Source organism: Peromyscus californicus, unplaced genomic scaffold (assembly GCF_007827085.1).
Source record: "Peromyscus californicus insignis strain IS unplaced genomic scaffold, ASM782708v3 Scaffold_9__1_contigs__length_137607984, whole genome shotgun sequence".
Classification (NCBI taxonomy): domain Eukaryota; kingdom Metazoa; phylum Chordata; class Mammalia; order Rodentia; family Cricetidae; genus Peromyscus; species Peromyscus californicus.
In genome coordinates this window covers 55,345,928-55,352,831 of record NW_026294617.1, presented here as the reverse complement: position 1 = coordinate 55,352,831, position 6,904 = coordinate 55,345,928, and the positions used below count along the sequence as shown (strand labels likewise).

Below are 6,904 nucleotides of genomic sequence, written 5' to 3'. Positions count from 1 at the left end.
GCCAGGGGCAGAGATGGCTCTGATCTGAGTTTCTTTAGCCAGCCCCCTTTCCCTACAAGTTAGCCTCTACCATATATTATGACATAGCAAATAAATTTTATAAGATCATACCTAAAATTCAAGTATATCTGACTCCAAAACCCAGCTTCATACCTTCTCTTAGCAAGAATGATTGTACTTTTACCCAATGTGCAAAAGGAAAACACTGAATTCTTTTCTCAAATGGAGGCTGGCTGGTACAGGAGAGTAATGGTGCAGAGGTTACCATAGTAACTTTAATGGGTAAGAATATGTGTCTAGTACTATGATGGATGCAGTGTGGCTAAGCGTACAAGGTTATAGGGGAACTGACTGCAGAATCAATCACATTTTCTACCTGTAGTCTATAAATACAGAGATTTAATGGAAAAAAAAACACTATTTAGAAGCCAAAAATAAAGTAAGATCACTACAGCAATCTCTCTGCTCAGAACAAAAATGTTTCAGTAGTACAGACGCTTTTGAAAGTAGCCCAGAAGTTTGTCAAAAACGAACCAACAAAAACTAGAAAGAACCGCCACCATATGACAGAGTCCATGACTCCTGGGGCATGCTCAAAGTACTCAAAGCCCTACTGCAGAGATGCTTGCACATCAGTGTTTATTGCTGCTCTAGTCACACTAGCTGGACAAGAGAAGCAGCCTAGATCTCAATCAATTGATAGATGGAAGAATCAAATTGTAGTACATATTCATAGTGGGATTTTACTCAGTTGTAAAGAAAAATGATGGATGGGATTGTAAAAACATTATATTCAGCCGGTTAACCCAGGCCCAGACAAAAACTCTAGCTATCTCATATGTGATTCCTAGATTCAATGTTTAGTTTTGTGTTTTTAAATTATAGTATCTCAGCCGGGTGGTGGTAGTGCACGCCTTTAATGCCAACACTCGGGAGGCAGAGGCAGGTGGATCTCTGTGAGTTTGAGGCCAACCTGGTCTACAGAGCAAGATCCAGGACAGGCACCAAAACTACATAGAGAAACCCTGTCTTGAAAAACAAAAACAAAAATTGTAAATTATAGTATCTCTGGGAGCCAGGAAAAGTGGAAATAGAAAAGTTTAAGCAGGAAGAGGAGTAGAGAGGGCCTGATAGAGACAAGGAGGCTTAGAAGGGGCTTAATCAAAAATAAAAGGTATACAAAAAGCAATATGGAACCTATTATCTTATAATCCAATAAAATATAATTATAAGAGATCATACATGTCTGGATAGTGCTGCTTCTAGCCATGAATTACTAAATACAAACCCCAAGGGCAGATGTGTTCTTATGAGTTATTGCCAGTCAGGGGTGACCCAAATTCCCTCACAATCTTATACCCTCTTGCTATTTCCCTTGGTTGATATGATCCTTGTCTTAATTTGGGTTTCTGTTGCTGTAAAGAGATACTGTGACCATTGAAACTCTTATAAAGGAAAACATTTAACTGGGGCTGGCTCATAGTTCAGAGGTTTAGTTCATTATCACCATGGTGGAAAGCATGGTGGCATACAGGCAGATATGGTACCAGAGAAGGATCCGAGAGTTCTACATCTGGATTAGCAGGCAGCAGGTAGAGAGGACAAAGACTGAACCTTGTTTGAGCATCTGAAAACTTATAGTCCACCCCCAGTTACAAACTTCTTTCAACAAAGCCACACCTACTCCAACAAGGGTATACCGCCTAATAGTGCCACTCCCTATGAGCCTATGGGGGACATTTTTCACTCAAACCAACACAATCCTATTGCAGAAGATATGACACATCTTGGTTGCATGATACAGATATATAAAGAAATGAAACTAAGTTGGAATCTTCCTACCTCTTGGCTAGCTTTCAGAGTCTTGCAAAGTACTATGAAGGCTAGTGGAAAGATAAGTCAAGGACAGTCTTACTCAACTCTGAACTCAGTAATCGACATTACTAACCTGCTCATAAAGATATATCCATCTATGTAATAGTGGTGTGAGTGTTAGAGGGATAATCAACAACTTTCTGATTTAAAAATGAGGCCAACTTCTCTGGAGGCAACCCATGCCTGGTACTGTAAACCCAATAAAATGCATGGCTTGGAATCTCATAAACTTTAGGGGGGGAACTTAACATTGTTTAGGTAAACTGATGTAGTGCCAAACTACCTGATAATTACCTGTTTGTACCTGTAGATGAGTGTTACTCTCAGTCTTAATCTCTTTCCAGTGAACAGCAGTGGATTCCACAACTCACAGCTGCTCCACATGCTGAGAGTAAGTGACAAGTAAGTGCTCAGACCTAAGTAAGATATTTGTGCCACCTCCTATAGGCTCAGAGAATGTGGTGGAAGAAAGCACAGGAAAAACGTAAGAGCTGGAAGATCATGCAAAAGGTTGGGTAAAACCATCTTCTAGACCTGACATAGCCCTTCACTGTAGTCATGAATGCATAACAACTGTGATTATCTTGATATGGGGCTGCACAAAACTGGCCCTGTCAACAGTTAGTCATGGAGAGAGAAGAGTTCACTGGCCCTTCCTCTCCTGTCTCATTTATTAGATACTGAGATTCTGGGAGGAGGGCAGTCATTGTCTTTAGTTTTGTGCTCACTGGTGAACCTGCCAAGTGCCAGGGAATATTATCAAACCCATAGACACACACATACTCTTGGCTACTCACTTGGTCAAAAATCAAAAACACTTGAATGTGGGTAGCAAAGGGGTTTGTAGGGAGTATTGGCAGGGAAATGAGGGAGATAATTAGGTTGTACACAATGTATGAAAATGTCAAAAAGCAACTTAAAAAAAATTTGATGTATGAGCTATCTGTGTGTATTTTTTTATACAAATGCACATGATATCTTTATAGACAGGTCTAAAATACACAGCCTCATGGATCAAGTATTTTTTATCAAGCGAGTTCTGGACTTGCCAAGAGAACTAGATTCCTTGTCCTGTATTCTTGGAAGCCTTTTGAAAGCAGTGAAACGTTATTCATGGGTGAGGGGATTACCGAAGTTAAACAGCTAAAACTAATTTGTGGGCCTTCAATTTGCTAGCTTTTTAATTTGCTGTAAATTACTTAAATTCTTTGTGCCTTAATTTTCACACATAAATTGGGTTGTTATGAGGATGAGCTGAGTGGTACACGTAGGAATCGTTGACCCATAGTTGTAGTGTTGTAGTGGATCAGTAAAGTAGATCAGTCCAGGCTGAGGCCAAGAGAACTAACACACACACACACACAATATCAGTTGAATTTCATTGCATTTTCCTTCCCTAGGATCTTCCCGTTCTCTCACACATCATAGACTCTCTTCCTCCCTCTGGAGGTGGCCAGCAGCAGTACCAAGCCTACGCATTCTGGTTGCTATGGGTACCGATGCAACGCGGTAACCAAGGGGACCAAAGCGGAAGCTCCAGGCGGCAGTGGCAGCAGCTGCTGCAACAAGAGTCGCCGGGTGAGTTGTAGTATTAAGGGGGACATACAGTAAATGAAGAGTGAAAGGTCTTGGGAGTAGAGCCGGGCGATGAGCTGCATCTGGGTGGTGCAGACCGTGGAGCAGCAGGTGAGAAAGGAGACCCTGCCGGGTTGGGAGAAGAGCATCGGTCGAAGTAGGAGGTATTTGCTGGACCCTTGCCATATCAGACTCCTGGGCTTCCAGACACAGCCCTAGCTCAGGAGTTACACGTTTCTAAATAAAAGACTTTGGCCAATGATGTCAGTGCAGACTAGAGCCAAGCGTGAAGCTCAGAGAAAGCCCAGCCTCCATCAGTTACAGCATCCCCAATTCCCTTTTCAAATGCTAGTCTCTTTTGTCCTTTGAAGTCATTTGTGCCCTGTGAAACGTGCAGTTACTGGGGAAACCATCTCACAGAATTCATTTGCAGTTTTCTTTCTGGCTGTCTGTTCTCATTTAGCTGCTTCTCTCTTGAAATCCACTCCTCTCAAGTAAAGGCTGGTAGGGTAGGAGTGCCTGGCTCCAGAAATATCTGAGGTAGTGGATGTCTTTTTCTTTTTCTCTTTGCTTTTTGTTTTATTTTGAAGCCAAAGTAGACATTAACAGAGACGTTAGCAAGTTATGTTAAAATATTTTGTGAAAGAGAAGCTGAATAGGATTAAAACTATAAATTCTGTGCCTATGATAATCTCACCTCTTTTCCTGATCCTCTTTAGAGGCTACACAGAAGCTGGCCCTGACGTCCATAACACTGCTAGGTGCCCTACAAAGGAATTTCCTGGAATTAGTTCCTCTCTTTCCTTCTTTCAGGGCACTTAATATTTCCTGAAGTTACTTTGTTTGCTTTTTTGTGTTTTTATTTCCTTCATCAAAACAAACATTCAGAGAGGACTGGTGTAATACCTACCTGTTCACCTTGTTCTTCTGTATTTCATACTACACATGGAGATATTTGATATAAATTTGTTGATTGCTAATCCATCTCTTGTAGCAGATGTGTAAAAACACAAACATTTGTTATGGGCAGAAGAACTAATGCTTTATTTTTTCCTGGATAAGATTGTGCAATAAATTAAAAGTAGTAGAGAAATGTAATTTTTACAACTTAGTATGCTATTATCCACACTGTCAGATATACAAAAACTGTGATAATTGATGGAGATACAAAGATCAACGAAAGGATGCCTCCCAAATACCTGGACTGCTCAGAAAACAGCACCTACTTAAACAATTATGCAAAAATAGAGAAAAGTAAACAAACGTCATACACAGTTTCCAAAGGAGAAGATTTTTTTTTTCTTTTGATGGAGGAAATAGAGAGTCGGTCTTCAAATTGTTCAATAAATAGAATAATTGAAAAACAGAACAAGAGATTAGGAAGCAGGTGAAAGTTAATAGAAAATCTCAATCTTAAGTGCCAGGCAGAGTACTTGGGTCATATTTATTATGTATAGAGAACCCTTTACAACAATCTTTATTGCAGTGTGTGTGTGTGTGTGTGTGTGTGTGTGTGTGTGTGTGTGTGCGCGTGCGGTACATATGGAGGTCAGAGGATGAGTGCAGAGAAGGTTACCTCATTCTATGTGGATGCCTAGACTTGGATTTAGACTTCTAGGCTTGTTGACAAGAGCTTCTAAGTGCCAAGCCATCTTGATGGCCCTAGAGAGCAAGAGAAGCAATTGGACACCAGAAAGGTATCCAAAGGTATTTTAGATATAAATTTTTTTTTTTTTTTTGTTTTTCGAGACAGGGTTTCTCTGTGTAGCTTTGCGCCTTTTCCTGGAACTCACTTGGTAGTCCAGGCTGGCCTTGAACTCATAGAGATCCGCCTGGCTCTGCTTCCCGAGTGCTGGGATTAAAGGCGTGCGCCACCACCGCCCGGCTAGATATAAAATTTTAAAGTATATAATCTTCTAATGTGTGAAGGGTGGTGACTGGGAAAGAGGAAATAATATTAACCAATAAAACCTTGGGTTTATTTGGATGATTATTAATTTTTATTAATTTGACTTAATGATGTTGAGTGTATAGAACTGTAGTTAGAGTTGAAATCTTAGGAGCAGCCGACAGGACCAGTAGTAGAACCAGTAGTTCTGGTCCCTTCACCATTTTCACGTGCTTAATGATCTAATGCCTAAACCATCCATGGGAAACCAGAGCGACAGTGGGTTATATGAGACCAAATACTAAAGGGCTTGGTAATTTAAAGATGTAACAATGTCTTTGTTGCTCATAGTCATCGAAAGTTTTATTTGATATTGAATTAATAATTATCGATTCTTTCCCACTGTGATTTTAATAGATTTTTTAAAGGCAGCTAGAGAAGAGCTTACGTCTACAAGGTCCTCGTTATTTAAAAGGGTTTTTTGACTTTGAATCAGGTCTAACTTAAGAGTTAAGTATCTTAAATTCAGTATTTTTCTCATCATTTTTAATTTGAAAGTGTCCTAAAAGGCTAATTTACTTGGATAACTAAATACAAACCTTCCCAGTTGTTTAAAAAGGAATTGCGTAGAGCATGAAATATTAGGCTACATGTGTATTGTTTAGTACCACTCAGCTGTGTCGTATCAGAGATTCTGAGTGGATAAGACTGTCAAAGACTTGAATTAATTTTTATTAAACATTTCTTTCGTGAATCTCGGATTTCCATGTACTGTATTACTTAATGACCTAAAAACGTTTAACACTTCCCCCAAAGAATCTAATGATTACAAACTTTAAAAATATGTTCTAAAGTAAAAAAAGAAAAAAATCTTAATGGTTAGCTTTTAAATTTTAGGCTATATATATATGATTACCTGAGTCATTAGAAGAAACAACTAACCCACCAAATATTCTCAATTATGGCAGGGTATGTCCATTCATGATCTGCTGGCCATGTACAGCCAAGGATAGCTATGAGCATCCTACCAAATTGTAAGCTTCCTTAAGCCATTATGAGTTTTTGAGTTTCTGTTGTATCTTAATAACACATTTCTTGAGTGTTAACTTTTTGGATTATAATATCATTTCTCAAGTCCAAAAGCCTGGATGATTCGGCTGAAGACAAATGTTTCTCAAAGTTCTCATTCTACCAACGGAACAGTGCTAAGTTCTCTGGAAACTCCGGGCACCTGCTAACACCCTTTTTCCTAGCTTCATAAGTCATCGTACATTCCTTTCTTCCATTTGGTGGCAACAGAGTGATTGGGTTTCTTTCCTAAAAACAGAACATGTGTAGAAACAATGTCAAACTGTAATAGTAAATCTGATATCATATTGAATGCATTCATGTTAGTGAATATTGATCTAGATGACAGAAAATTATGTAAACAACCAAACCAGGTAAATAAAGTACATGTGTGGTGGCTTACAGTCACCTGTAACTTCTGGTCTACAATATCTGATGACCTCCTCTGGCTTTTGTGAGCACTTCACACATACATACATACATACATACATACATGCA

General features: G+C 39.3%; 1 protein-coding gene across 8 annotated transcripts in view; it reads left to right on the top strand.

Annotated features, from left to right (window-relative positions):
* The first annotated feature begins 3,325 nt into the window (after window positions 1–3,325).
* Zbbx (zinc finger B-box domain containing) overlaps window positions 3,326–6,904 on the top strand; it is a 107,822-nt gene continuing 104,243 nt past the window's right edge. For 7 of the 8 annotated variants that reach the window (XM_052731033.1, XM_052731032.1, XM_052731028.1 and 4 more), the window contains exon 1: window positions 3,448–3,561. The gene's annotated coding sequence lies outside the window, so the exon portion shown is untranslated. Of the gene's footprint in view, window positions 3,562–6,904 lie in introns of all 8 variants that reach the window. The other variant, XM_052731027.1, reaches the window with a different exon arrangement.